The 14310-nt window shown below is 42.1% G+C and overlaps 1 pseudogene; it reads left to right on the top strand.

Moving 5' to 3' along the window:
• Positions 493-2569, top strand: LOC100623507 (annotated as a pseudogene).

Genomic DNA, 14310 nt, shown 5'->3' on the forward strand with positions numbered 1-14310 from the left:
ATTAAAATTACCTTGGCTCTTATTCATAGTGACTTTTTTTTTTTTTTTTTTGTCTTTTCTAGGGCCGCTTCCCACGGCCTACGCCAGAGTCATAGCAACGTAGATCCAAGCCGCGTCTACAACCTACAGGACAGCTCACAGCAACACCGGATCCTTAACCCACTGAGCAAGGCAGGGATCAAGCCCTCAACCTCATGGTTCCTAGTCAGATTCGTTAACCACTGTGCCATGACGGGAACTCTGTGATAGACTTTATTTTTTTAAATTAGAGTATAGTTGATTTACAGTGTCATGTCAATTTCTGCTGTACAGCATAGTGACCCAGTCATAATATATATTTTCTCATACTACCTTCCATCATTTCTATCCCAAGAGATTGTATATAGTTCGCTGTGCTGTACAGTAGGACCTCATTGCCTATCCATCTAAATGTAATAGTTTGCATCTAACAACTCCAAACTCCCTGTCCCTCCACTACCTTCCCCTCCCTTGGCAACCACAAGTCTGTTCTCCTTGTCCATGAGTCTACTTCTGTTCTGTATTTAGGTTCATTTGTGCCATACTTTAGATTCCACATATAAGTGGTATCATATGTCTTTCTTTTTCTTACTTATAGTGATAGACTTTAGAGTTAACCTCAGCCAACTGTCCTGAAAATGTGAGCTGATGAATACAGGCAAGAACAGAGAGTGGCCTGCCCAACATAAACTCATCTTCAAAATCATTAAATGCTAAACAGCACTCATTAGATGCTAAAATAGTATCATCAGCTTCCTCCTAAAGCAGCACTTTCTTTCCTAGTATGTTTCTTTCTTTTGTTCTAGAAAAGCCAATGTGCCTCTTTTATGGGGAACGAAAACCGAACCAAAGAGATCCAGTTCTACTTTCACCCATTTTCACCCATTCTGGAGATACAAATGCTGATTTTTGTGGCTTTCCTGCTCATGTATGTTGGAAGTCTCATTGGTAATGCCACGATCTTTCTCACTGTCTGGGCTGAGCGTTCGCTCCACACTCCCATGTATTTCTTTCTGGCCAATTTGGCGGCTCTGGAGATCTTCTACTCTTCCACTGTTGCCCCCCTGGCTTTGGTCAACCTCCTGACCATGGGGAGAATACCCATCTCTGTCACTGGCTGTGGCACACAGATGTTCTTCTTTGTCTTTCTGGGCAGTGCTGACTGTATCCTCCTGGGGATCATGGCTTATGATCGGTTTGTAGCTATCAGGGATCCCCTGCGCTACAATCTCATCATGAGATGGCAGCTGTGCGCCCAGCTGGCTGTGGGAGCCCCAGTCCTTGGTTTCATTCTAGCCCTACAACTGACCGTTCTTATTTTCCATCTGCCGTTTTGCGCCCACAACAGAATCCCTCACTTCTACTGTGATGTACTCCCGATCTTGCGGTTAGCGTGTGGAGATACTCGAACGCCAGAAGCCATGATCTTCATCGTTAGCGTCATCATCCTTACCATCCCCTTCTCTCTGATCTCCATCTCGTACATCTTCATCGTGGCCGCCATCCTGAAAATCCGCTCCGCGGAGGGACGGCGCAAGGCCTTCTCCACCTGCTCTCTCACCTGACTGTGGTTCTCCTCCAGTATGGCTGCTGTAGCCTCATCTACTTACGCCCCAGCTCCAGCTACAACCCAGAAATGGGCCGCGTGGTGTCCGTTGTCTACACCTTTGTCACCCCGTCTTGAATCCCTTGATCTACAGCATGAGAAACCAAGAGCTGAAAGATGCATTGAATAAGGTAATGAAGAGACATTTGCTGAACTAGGAAATGTGGGAGTTTCTGGGCTCATGGAAACGGCAGGAAATAACTCCTACGAAAATGATAAACTTGGGCATTTGGATTTACCATTACTTTCCTTTACTACTAGGAAATAGAACCTATATCTAACTCCCACGTACAGCGAAGTCCCTGAAAATAAGATATTATCATTTAAAACCAGAGAAAGTTGGGAGTTCCCATTAGGGCTCAGCGGTAGCAGAACCGGACAAGGCTCCATGAGGACTCGGGTTTGATGCCTGGCCTTGTTCCGTGGGTGAAGGAAGGATCCAGCCTCTTCATGAACTAAGGTGTAGGTCGCAGACACACCTCAGATCCCTCATTGCTGTGGCTGGGGCATAGGCTGGCAGCTACAGCTGCAATTCATCCCCTAGCCTGGGAACTTCCACATGCCGCAATTGCAGCCCTAAAAAGACCAAATAAATAAATCAATAAAAACAAGAGAGAGTAAACTCTCGATGGGCAGGTATTTCTGTTGGCACACTGATTTATCCCCAGTGCCTAAAACGGTGCCTATCTTAACTAGACACTCAAAACATATTTATTAAATTAATGCATCCATTAAAGTGATGGCAAAAAACATTCCTGTTTCTTTGTTATCTCCCCACAGTGCTTTACAGAGATTTGCATATACTGGGTATTCGATAACTATTTGTAGGAGTGCCCATCGTGGCTCAGTAGTTAACGAATCTGACTAGGAACCATGAGGTTTCGGGTTCGATCCCTGACCTTGCTCAGTGGGTTGGGGATCCAGCGCTGCTGTGAGCTGTGGTGTAGGTTGCAGATTCGGCTCGGATTCCAAGTTGCTGTGGCTCTGGCTCCAATTCAACCCCTGGAACGTCCATATGCCGCGGGACCAGCCCCAGAAAAGGCAAAAAGCCAAAACAAAACAAAACTATTTGTAAAGTAACTGAAAGAGATTCCTACTAAGAGCACCAATGATTCTTTGTGCACTAATGATTCTTCGTTTCCATTCATAATCTCTCTTTTTGGGATTTTTTTTTTTGGCCTTGAATTTTTTTTTAATTGAGGAATAATTGGCATACATTGTATTATTTCGAGAATACAACATAATAATTAGATGTTTGTATACACTGCAAAATGATCCTGACAATAAATCTAGTTAACATCCATCACCACACATACATAGCTTGGATTTCAATTTTAAAATTGAAGTATAATTAATTTACAATGTTGTGTTAGTTTCCTACATCAAAGTGATTCAGATACATATATATTTATATATTTTATATATTTTTTTCAGATTCTTTTCCATTATAGGTCATTACACAACATTGAGTATACTTCCCTGTGCCATAGTAGGCCCTTGTTGTCTACCTATTTTATTTATTAGTAGTGTGTTGATCCTACACTCCTAATTTGTCTCCCCCATGCCCCACTACTCCCTTTAGTAACATGTATTTGTTTTCTATGTATGTGAGTCTACCTTTGTTTTGTGACTAAATTCATTTGTATCATTTTTTTAGATTCCACATATTAATGGTATCATTGATATTTGTCTTTCTCTCTCTGACTTACTTCGCTTAATATGATTATCTCTAGGTACATCTATGTTGCTGCAAATGGCATTTTATTTTTTATGGCTAAGTAATATTCCACTGCATGTATGTACTACATCTTAATCTGTCGATGGACATTTGGATTGTTTCCTTGTCTTGGCTATTTGTAAACATCGTATGAACAACTGAGGTGCATGTATCTTTTCAAATTAGTTTTCTCCAGATATATGCCCAGGAGTGGGATTGCAGAATCACATGCTAACTCTATTTTTAGTTTTTTTTTAAGGAACTCCCTACTGTTCTGCACAGTGGCTGCACCAATTTACATTCCCACCAACAGTGTAGGAGGATTCCTTTTCCTCCACACCCTCTTCAGCATTAATTATTTGTAGGTTTTTTAATGATGGCCATTCTGACTGGTATGAGGTACCCCATCATTGTAGTTTTGATTTGCATTTCTCTAATATTAGCAATATTGAGTATCTTTTCATGTGCCTGCTGGCCATCTGTATGTCCACTCATAAACTCTTTTCTCCTTTCTATTGGCTGAGTCTTGGAAAATGTTTATTGGGAGGCTAAACAGTGTTGGAAGTTGTAAAAATATAACACAAATATCTGGTATGTGTTGCCATTTTCTTTTCTTTTCTTTTTTTTTTTTTGGTCTTTTTGCCTCTTCTAGGGCCGCTCCCACGGCATATGGAGGTTCCCAGGCTAGGGGTTGAATCGGAGCTGTAGCCACCAGCCTACGCTAGAGCCACAGCAATGCAGGATCTGAGCCGCGTCTGCAACCTTCACCACAGCTCACAGCAATGCCAGGTCCTTAACCCACTGAGCAAGTCCAGGGATCAAACCCGCAACCTCATGGTTCCTAGTTGGATTCGTTAACCACTGCGCCACAACGGGAACTCCCGTATTGCCATTTTTAAAAGTGTAGTTGGTGATACTTCAAAATTAGAAACAATATCTTCACTTTCTTCTCATTACAAATGGGAAATTTCAAGAAAGGAGTAAAATTCAAGATTTTTTTTGGCAGAACTGGTATGAAGCCTTCTTTTCCCCATTCTTGCCAATCTGTCTTGATAATGGTGCTATTTTTAAAATAACATTTTTCTGGAGTTCCCATTGTGGCTCAGTGGAAACAGATCTGACTAGTATCCATGAGGACAAAGTTCGATCCTTGGCCTCACTCAGTGGGTTAAGGATCCAGTGTTGCCGTGAGGTATGGTGTAGGTCACAGATGCAGCTCGGATCTGGCATTGCTGTGGCTGTGGCGTAGGACAGTGGCTACAGCTCCAATTCGACTACTAGCCTGGGAGCCTCCATGTGCCGTGGTTGTGGCCCCAAAAAGACAAATAAATAGGTAAAATAATATTTTTCCACTTTTAAACAGTGATATCTATTTTAGAAAGGCTGGAAAGCATATAAAAGTAGAAAAAAGTAAAAAATCATTTCTTTTAAAATGAACCTCAGATAATATCTGCATAGTTTATACGTTACGTCTATTATGAGTTTCTATACCCTGCTTCATTCTCTAACTTGCAACACAGGCATCTACCATGCTGAAGTAGCCTTCTAAAACATGGCTGTCATAGCATATCCATTTATTCTCACTGGCAATTAGATGGCTACCAATTTTTCACTATTCTAAGTATCACTATGATAAACATCCTTGTATACAATTTATTGTAACTCTGATTACTTCTTTAAGGTTAAAATATTTTATCCCCTACTTACATGTCACCAACCTGCAATCCAGCAAGACCACTAATTTGAATTTCCACAAATTATTTACCAAAGTATTGGCCCTATAATTTTATGATTAACCCTGGGATGGTTTCCTTCCTTTTCTTTAGAAATTTCATTGTCTCTTTTTCTTATTACTTGTAAATTTGATGGTTTCAAAATAGCAACTATTTATATTTTACGATATTAATTAAATTGATCTTTTTATAGCCATTTAAATTTCATGAGTTTTTCTAAGATGCTTAAAGAGTTTTAAGATTTAAGTCTTTGTGGAGTTCCCGTTGTGGCGCAGTGGTTAACGAATCCGACTAGGAACCATGAGGTTGCGGGTTCGGTCCCTGCCCTTGCTCAGTGGGTTAATGATCCGGCGTTGCTGTGAGTGTGCAACACAGCGTTGCTGTGAGCTGTGGTGTAGGTTGCAGACGCAGCTCGGATCCCGTGTTGCTGTGGCTCTGGCGTAGGCCGGTGGCTACAGCTCCGATTCAACCCCTAGCCTGGGAACCTCCAGATGCCGCGGGGAGCGGCCCAAGAAATAGCAACAACAACAACAATAACAACAACAACAAAAGACAAAAAAAAAAAAAAAAGATTTAAGTCTTTGTGTAAAATGTCTACATTTTATAATATGTGTGGGAAGTATTTTAAAATTTTATTAATGATTTATATCTATATATGTATACATATATATATGTTGTTATTATGGAATTGTGTTCAAATTTGTGCTTCGTAATTTTTCAATTTTTACAGTAAATAAATCCTGAAGTCATTCTGAAATCATACAAATGTTCACTCTTACGTTGTTCTTGCTGCTTAATGTTTAAAATTTCACATGGAGGAGTTCCCATAATGGCTCAGAGGTAAAGAACCCTGAGGATGTGGGTTTGATCCCTGGCCTTGCTCAGTGGGTTATGGCTCTGACGGTGCTGTGAACTGTGGTGTAGGTTGCAGATGTGACTCAGATCTGCCATTACTGTGGCTGTGGTAGAGGCCAGCAGTTGCAGCTCTGATTCGACCCCTAGCTCAGAGACTTCCATATGCCACAGGTGTGGCCCTAAAAAGGAAAAAAAAAAAATTGCATGTGGAATTTATTTATCATTCCGTTGTGTGCTGTGTATTTATTCTGTTTTAAGCTGTGCTATCAGACATTAACTTTTCTCCCAAAATAAGTAGCCAGTTGCTTCAGCATAGACCATGTTTCCTTTACCTACTGAATTGAGATGTCATCTTTATCACATACTAAAAACATATTTATGCTAAGTTCTTGGCTGTTTATTCTGTTCCATAAATCCATCTGTTTATTCCTACACCAATATCACCTTATTTGCATCACTGGTATTTTATAATCATTTTCATCATAATATTAGAAACTGTTTTATCTTCCCAGAAATTTTCCATGTTTAAAAGATCTGAAGTTTGCCGTCTCATTGGCTGTAGTGGTTTTGAAATTTGCCCACTGGAGTTACCTAGTGGTACAGTGGGTTAAGGGTCTGGCATTGTCACTGCTGTGATTTGGGTCACGGCTGTGGTGTGGGTTCGATCCTTGCATGAGGACTTCGGCATGCTGCAGGTGTGGCCAAAAAAAAAAAAGTTGTCCACATATTCTTTGATATACCTCCCTTTACAAAGTGGAGCTGATCCCCTTCCCTTTGAGTACAGGCTGAACTTAGTAACTTCTAGCAAAAAGAATGTAACAGAAGTGGTAACTTATGACTTCTGAGATTGGTTCATAAAAGAAGTTGTGGCTCAGACTGCTCATTCTGGGAGCTGTCATGTCCTGAGGACAATCAGAAAGCGGCATAGAGACATCCACATGGCAAGGAACCAAGGCGTGCTATGAACAGCCAGGGAGGAACTGATGCCAACAGCCATGTAAATGAACCATCTTGGCCCCAGATCCTCCAGCCTCAATCAAGCCTTCAGGGGGGAACCCCACCCAACACTTTGACTGCAACCACTTGACACATTCTGAGCCAGAACCACCCAGCTAAGCTACTCCCAGACCCCTGACCCTCATGAGCTTTGTGAGATTATAAATGATTTTAGTTATAAGCTGCTACATTTGAGGGTAATTGTTATGCAGCAGTAGAAAACTAATAAATGTTAGTGAACACAGCCCCATTGTCTTGCAAGTGATTGGAGTGAGCACAGCAGTCATTAGTAAATTGAATTTTAGGGGGATTTTATGTGCACTTTGACTACACTTCACCATGGAAAGCAGGGCATGTCCTTGCTAGAGATTAAATAAGCTCCAAAATTCTATCCTACCCTCACACGATGTTATAATAAATACATGGTAGTGGCCCTGGTGGCAGTAGTGACTTCCTAAGAGGAGAAAAATATTTACCTTGTGAGATTTGACTTTTGTTTCCAGAGGTTTCTAAGCCTGTCTTAACCAAAAAGCTTATCTCCTACTCCTTGAACTTGTGATAGATGGTATTGTCCGGAAATGACCTCAATGAGACATCCCTTCCCACGTGCTCTCTCCACATGATGATGTGGACACTCTTCCATCCAGAGGTGGAGTCCATCTTTCTTCCCCTTGAATCTAGGTGGCTGTACAACTAGAGCAGAGGTGATGCTTCATGTCCAGGGTAGGTCATAAAAGGGATACACCTCCAACTAACACTTCTGGGACACTTGCTTTTGGAACACAGCCACCACAGTTGTGAAGAAAGTAAGAAACCACATACAAAGCCCACATGTAACTGCTCTGGCTGAAAACCCCACTGGCTGCCAGCCGTCAGCTAGCACCAACTGCCAGATAGTAAGTGAAACATCAGATGATTCCAGCCACCAACCACTGAGGCAGTGCTAGCCTTTAAGCCAGTAAAACAGGCAACATTTACTTTTATTTTTTTATTTTTTGCCTTTCGTCCTTTTTTAGGGCCACACCAGTGGCACTTGGAGGTTCCCAGGCTAGGGGTCAAACGGAGGTGTAGCTGCCGGCCTATGCCAGAGCCACAGCAACGCCAGATCTAAGCCACATTTTCGACCTCCACCACAGCTCACAGCAACACTGGATCCTTAACCCACTGAGCGAGGTCAGGGTCAAACTCGCAACCTCATGGTTCCTAGTCAGATTTGTTTCTGCTGCGCCACGATTATTTTAAACGGGATGCTGTCATCCAACCCTATTTTGATGATTCTATAGGAATCACAAGAAATCAAGGTAAAGAGATACTAAGGAGACTTGAAGAGGACCTGGATATACAAGGTACAGTGCGTAAAGACATTTCCTATGAACCAGTATGTAGAGTTCTTTTCCTATTCTTTTCTCTATATATGTTTATAATTAAAAGAACTCAAAACTACAGAAATTCCTGGGCCAGGGATTGAACCCGTGGCACAGCAGTAACCAGAGCCCCAGCAGTGACAACACTAGATCCTTAACCTGCTGGGAACCAGGGGACTCCTTGAACAATTACTATTAAGGGCTACAGCAGGTGTTGCAGGCATTGTCACTGCTGTGCTCAGGTCACTGCTCTTGGCCCAGGGACTTCCACACGCTGTGGACCAGGCCAAAAAAAAAAGTTTCTGCTCTCAATCACTCATTCTCAATGGGAAGAGCCCTCAAAGGAGAGAATCATCATGCCTTTCCTGAACTGTGTAAATGATGAAGCGACTAGTTCCCAATGCTCCACCCCTGCTCTGTGATGCTCAGAGTCAAAAGGAAATAATGGGAGCAATGCCACAGGCAAGGGAAAGTTAAGCTCCCTCTTCTCTTACCAGTTCAGTAACAGAAAAACGTGCAACAAAACTGGCTTTCTACTTTTGTCTTCCAATGCCACGATCCGCCCCAACAAACCATCGTATTTCCTCACCTCTAAGTGACAGTCAATCATATACTGACACAGGAGAGGTGTCCCTACAATCTGATCTCACTGTCATGGCAGGTCAGCACCGAGCTGCCCCTTCTGAGATCCAAGAAGGAGGGTGGGTGTGCATGTTCTCTTATTTCTTGATTCTCCTTTTAAGGATCCTTGATAGAGTCACCTAATGAAATCTCTTTTTTTTTAAATCTTTAAATAGTATACAAAACAATTACTTAAACTTTAAAATGTTTTCTGGAGTTCCCATTGTGGCAGTGGTTAATGAATCCGACTAGGAACCACGAGGTTGCCGGTTCGATCCCTGGCCTCGCTCAGTGGGTTAAGGATACGGCGTTGCTGTGGCTGTGGTATAGGCCAGCAACTGTAGCTCCAACTAGACCCCTAGCCTGGGAACCTCCATATGCCTCGGTGCAGCCCTAGAAAAGATTTTAAAAAATAAATAAAATAAAATGTTTTCTCTTTACACTACCAAAAGCTACTTGGTTCACACATACCACCAGACAGGAAGTTAGGCAGCAGGAGCTGATTAAGCTTTCAAGGATTTCCTCCCTTACTCCCAACACTGTTTTTTTTTTTTTCTTTTAAATGATTTTTATTATTTCCATTATAGCTGGTTTACAGTGTTCTGTCAATTTTCTACCATACAGCAAGGTGACCCAGTCACACATGCTCCCAACACGTTTTTGTCCTCACTTCTCCATTTCCTTAGCACCAGCTACTACAGTTCCCCATGTCCTAACCCCCCAGAACCTGGGAATATGTTACCTTGTTTTTTCTGGTTTGGGGTTTGTTTTGTTTTTTGGGTTTTTTCGCTTTTTAGGGCCACACCTGTGGCATGTGGAAGTTCCCAGGCTAGGGGGTCAATCAGATCTGCAGCTGCCCGCTTTTGCCACCGTCACAGAGGATCTGAGCCGCATCTGTGACCTACACCAGATCCTTAACCTAAGGAGTGAGGCCAGGGATCAAACCTGCATCCTCATGGTTACTAGTCAGGTTTGCAACCCACTGAGCCACAACAGGAACTCTGGGAATATGTTACTTTATATGGTAAAAGGGATACTGCAGATGAGACTAAGGATCCTGAGATGAGGAGATCATCCTGGATTATGCAGTTGCATCCACTGTTATCACAGACTATTTATAAGAGGGAGGAAGAAGGGTAGGAGAGAGAAATGTGACCACAGAAGGAGAGGGAGAGAGAGTTTGGAAAATGCTATGGTGTTGGCTTTGAAGATGGAGGATGAGGCCATAAGCCAAGGAATGTAAGCATCCTCTAGAAACTAAAAACAGTAAGAAGACAAATTCTCTCCTAGCGTTTCCAGAAGGAATACAGTTCTATAACCTATTTTAGATTGTGACCTACAAAACTAGAAGAGAATAAACATGTGTCATTTTAACCCACTAAGTTTGTGATAACTTGTTACAGGAGCAATAATAAACTACAATTTACTAAGATACTACAATTCAACACTTATCATACCCAATAAACTACCCAGGTCCTGCTTCAGACATTTTACATAACAGATTCTCAACTTCTTACATCAGACTCTCATATATATATGAGCTGGGAGTTCCTGTCATGGCTCAGTGATAACAAATCTGACTAGTATCCATGAGGTTGCAGGTTCAATCCCTGGCCTCACTCAGTGGGTTAAGGATCCAGCATTGCCATGAGCTGTGGTGTAGCTTGCAGACATGGCTTGGATTCCATATTTCTGTGGCGTAGGCCAGCAGCTGCAGCTCTAATTCCATCCCTAGCCTGGGAACCTCCATATGCCTCAGGAGTGGCCCTAAAAAAAAAAAAAAAAAAAAAAAGGCAAAAAAATATATATATATAATATACATATCATGAGCTATTGGAGGCGGTCATTAAAAGGACATGATCACCGTTGACCTGTGAGCTGGAACTTGGCAAACGGACACTCCTCACCCCCTCCCCAGACCTTGGAAGGTATGCTCTGCCCACCATTCCCACAGTGGGAGCTATTTTCAAGGACAAGAGAGTAAGGTGTTGTTGACACCAGCTGGAGGGTATACAGGTACATGTGAGCGGACCCTACTAAGGGCTCTATGCAGATTTTAAGGTTCTGGAAGGTTGAAATCTACTTGTCTTGCAGCTGCCCAAGACAAGCTTCACATGTAAATGCTCCTGCATTGAGCTGCTTCCTCCACCTACCCATCTGGAGTGACTGCTTTTCCTTGATCTCTCCTTGCCCTCCACCTACAGGGCCCAGTTTGTGAACCAACATGAGCACTTGTCGCATATTTATCGCATTCATGAGAGAATGAGCAGCAGGGTAGGTGGTTCAAAAGAGAATACAAGAAACTGAACTATAACCAACAGGAAAAAAAGAATGCTGGAATAAAACTCAAATGTTATATATAATGCCAGTTACTAGCCAGCACGGCAATAAAACTGTCCCCTTTGGGATTACCCTTACTATCAAAATGAAATCATCTCAACTGGAAATAATTTGTAATTCAGCAATCTTCTACCAAGTAATATCTAACTTTGTTGAGTCTAGTAACTCACTACTGGTAAATACTAAGTCAAATAAAGTCACCTCTTCTAGAACTTCAAATGATTCTCAAGTAGGCTTGTTAGACAGTGCTCTTATTACATCACAGAAAGGGCACACAAAACCCTTTTTCCTGATTTCCAAGTTTTGTATAATTTTTCTACACAGACTTCTGGTTACCTATTAATGAGTAACAAACTACTCCAAAATTTTGTGGTTTAAAACCACAGTCATTTTATTTTAACACCACAGCTTTATGGATGAGGTTTTTGGGAAAGGCTCAGTTGAGAGAGTATTTGCTCCATGTGGTGCTGAATGGGGTGACTCGATGATATTCAGCTGGCAGCTGAACTGGTCTGGAGAGCCCAAGACAGCTTCATCCACATGTCTTGTGTGGCTGGTAAACTGGATCCAGCTGGACCCGTCTCCCTCTCCATGTAGTGCCAAGGCCTTTTCATGTGACCGCTTCAGCAAGACAAGTGGGCATCTAACATGGACTTACATTGTCAGTCTTCTTAAAGACTAGACACAGCTGACATTGCATCGCCTCCCCAGCACTCCACGGGTCTATCACAGTCCAGGCCAGATTCAAGGAATGGTGGAAACAGAAAACACCTCTTCAGAGAGGACAAAGACTCTGTGGCCTTGTTTACAAGTTTTGCATTATATTTTAATTTCTATTATATTGCTAAGCCTTTTGTCCTAAAATCTGCTGCACCAAGGGTTCCTCCCTGTAACTTTCTAGGACATTTGTTACAACCTTGTAGACTACATGAGAAATGACCCTCTGGGCAGCCCACCACTCTTTTCCCCACCTCTTTATAACCTTTGCAAGCACCCGAGGACAATGTTTAAAAGCAACCATTCTCAAAGCCTAGTCCTAGAACCAACAGCATCAGCATCACCTGGGAACTTCATATAAATGCAATTTTTAGGTCCCATTGCAGACCTGCTGAATCAGAAAATCTGGGGAGTGGGGTGGCCCAGGAGTCTGGTTTTTGTTTTTCTTTCTTGTTTATGGCAGCACCTGTGGCATATGGATGTTCTCAGGCTAGGGGTCGGATCAGAGCTGCAGCTACATGCCCACACCACAGCCATGGCCACCAGATAAGAGACTCGTCTTTGATCCATGCTGCAGCTTGCAGCAATGCCACAGCCTAACCCAGAGTGAAACTAAGGATCAAACCCACACCCTCACAGAGACAGCATTAGGTCCTTAACAAAGAGCCCCAAGGGGAACTCCCAGGAGTCTATTTTAACAAGCCCTCCTGGTGAAGCTGTTGTATAACACTTGTTGTACATTACTTGATGAAAATTAATACATCATCTGAAACTAGGCTCACAAAAAGTACATTTTGTTCCTTTACCATGATCTAAGAAATAGGATGTATAGAATCTGTAAATACCGCAGTGGATTTTTTTTACAACCTTTGGAAAAAGGATGGCAAGGCCAGAGAAAGCATGATAGCGATGCTAATTGATGTCGCCTCTCAACTGTCAATCGCCTTTTCCACCTAGCTGGTGTGCAGGAGAGACTTTTCTTCCACTCACTCAAGAGACACTCTCCAAAGGCCTCATATCTTATTTCGAAAGAATTACTTGTGAAAAGAATTTTTACCCTCTCCATCTTAATAATGGGCCTACACAGCTCAAGAAAATACATTTGCCTAAAGTGGCCCTCATTCATCTCCCTCAAAGACAGCTGTTGCATGAGAAAAACATAATTTTATCGACCATCTCTATCTTGTTTTCTGTTTCTTTCATTTCTGCTCTTTACTATTTCCTTATTTATCCTTTCTTTGACATCATCCTATAGTTCATTTACATTCAGGCTTTCCTATTCTCTCATAGAAACTGCTTTAGCTGTATCTCAAGTCTTTATACGTTAATAAGTTTATCTACTTTCCACTATGTTTTCTCAAGCAGTCCATTAATTAGAAGTGTGGAGTTTTTTAAAATGTTCTGATGTCTGGAGTTCTCATTGTGGCACAGTAGGTTAAGTATCCAGTGTTGTATTTGAGGTGGCTCCAATCGCTGCTGAGGCACAATTTCCATTCCCTGCCTGGTGCAGATCCAGTTAAAGATCTGGTGTTGCCACAGCTGTGGCAAAGGTCACACCTGTGGCTTGGATTTGATCCCTGGCCCGGGAACTTCATTTGCCACCAGTGCAGCCAAAAAAAAAAAAAAAAAAAAAAAAAAATTCTGACATAATGATCAGAAAACTTGATCTGCAACATCTAGAATCAGCAAACTCTTTCCGTAAAGGGCCAGAGTAATTATTTCAGGCTTTGCTAGCCAAATAGCCTCCATTGAAAGTATTCAATTATGCCTTTGTTGCCCCAAAGCAACTAAAGACAATATGTAAATAAATGAAGATGGCCGTCTTCCCACAAAACTTTACTTTGAAAAAAAAAGGCAGCTAAGCAGATTTGGCTGTGGGTCACACTTTCCCAACCTTTGGTCTATATGGCACCAATTCTCACTGTTAAGAAGTGCCCCTACCTAATACATGAACTTTTGTAGTGTTCTATGCGTGCTTAAAAGTTATCATCTTATCCCCAGCCTGCTCCACTTTAACATTTAGGTCTGTCCCATGTAAATATCCTCTTTTGTTAAACTGTCACAATGATTAAGAGACTGGGTTTCTGGAATGAGAGACCTGGTTGCCGCTTGCCATTGAGTGGTTTAGGATAAACTGCTTAACATCTCTAATCCTCAAATTCCTCATCTATGGAGAAAATAATACCACCTACCTCACCGGATTGGCATAAGGCAGACTTCAACCATCAGTAGAAGTACTACTGGAATCATCATGCCATTGAACCACTACTTTGTGAGGCAGGTATCATTAATCCCGTTTTCCAAAGAAATTAAGGCTCAGACACGTTTAGGTAACTTGCCCCA

Source organism: Sus scrofa, chromosome 2 (assembly GCF_000003025.6).
Source record: "Sus scrofa isolate TJ Tabasco breed Duroc chromosome 2, Sscrofa11.1, whole genome shotgun sequence".
Taxonomy (NCBI): domain Eukaryota; kingdom Metazoa; phylum Chordata; class Mammalia; order Artiodactyla; family Suidae; genus Sus; species Sus scrofa.